At 34.4% G+C, this 1,056-nt stretch overlaps 1 pseudogene; it reads right to left on the bottom strand.

The window, feature by feature from the left end:
• Window positions 1-216: 216 nt before the first annotated feature.
• LOC109457571 (large ribosomal subunit protein eL38) lies at window positions 217-393 on the bottom strand (annotated as a pseudogene).
• Window positions 394-1,056: the final 663 nt, after the last annotated feature.

The following is a 1,056-nucleotide window of genomic DNA, read 5'->3' as shown; positions in this document are numbered from 1 at the left end:
TACATGGCTAAATTGAAAGTTACAGATCTCTATTTTTTGGTTCCTCTGCTATGATTCATGGATGAATTGCAAAAGTTAAAATAATTCAAAGGTAAACAACAATGGGGTAGGATACTATTAGAAAACACATTTGTATATGTGGTCTGAAATATAAACATTAATTTTTTTATTTTTTTATTTTTAAAATTTTAATACAATTCAAATCAGCACGTCTGGTTATTTCAGCTCCTTCACTGCCAAACCTGGTGGCAGGACTGCTTCAGTTTCTCTGCCTTCTGTGATAGCAAAAGAGTAAAGGTATCGAACTGTAAACTTCTTGATCTTGACAGATTTATCGTCCTTTCAACTGGCTGTGAGCAGAAAGTCCTTGATTTCCTCAATTTTGCAAGGCATGGCTATGAGACGAGTGGAGAACCACGGCCCACACAGCAAGCAGCAAGATGCAAGGAGGAGGAAACAAACAGTAAACATTAGCATTTGAGGCAAAATATATTTAACTTAATAGGGAAATATAAAATATTCTATATAGATATAAAAAGAATTACTCAAAACCTCTACTGTGGAAAGCTCACTCACACAAGCTCGTAGATAAGAATAAGAAAAATGAAAGGTCAAAACAAATTATGAAGGAAAAAAATCTCAAAAACATGCTTGCAAGCCAAACTAAAGTTCAACTGGAAAGATGTTCAAGTATAAAGCCATGTGGGCTTTTTCCCCGGAGCAGGAATCCTGATGCATTTTGACCACATAGGGCTATAATCATGTGGAATCAATAAACACAGATTCAAAGACATTTACAATAATTCCAAATAAAGTTTCAAATCCTTTGCCAAGAGCAGAAAACTTTCTCACAAGGTATTTTATTTTTAACCTGGCAAACTGATGTGAATCAAAGGTTATTTTATAAACACGGTCATGATTTTAAGCTTCAGACCTAAGGGATTTCAACTTGGGATGAAAGAAGGTATTAATAGTGTGTATTTCATGGTAAATTAAAAGCCCATCACCTGATTCATAGGCCCTCAGTGTTTATTGAAAAAATGCACAAAAAGAAAG

This window comes from Rhinolophus sinicus, linkage group LG01, assembly GCF_036562045.2.
Source record: "Rhinolophus sinicus isolate RSC01 linkage group LG01, ASM3656204v1, whole genome shotgun sequence".
NCBI classification, from domain to species: Eukaryota; Metazoa; Chordata; class Mammalia; order Chiroptera; family Rhinolophidae; genus Rhinolophus; species Rhinolophus sinicus.
Note: the sequence above shows the minus strand (reverse complement) of the source record. Positions and strands in the feature narration are given on the sequence as shown.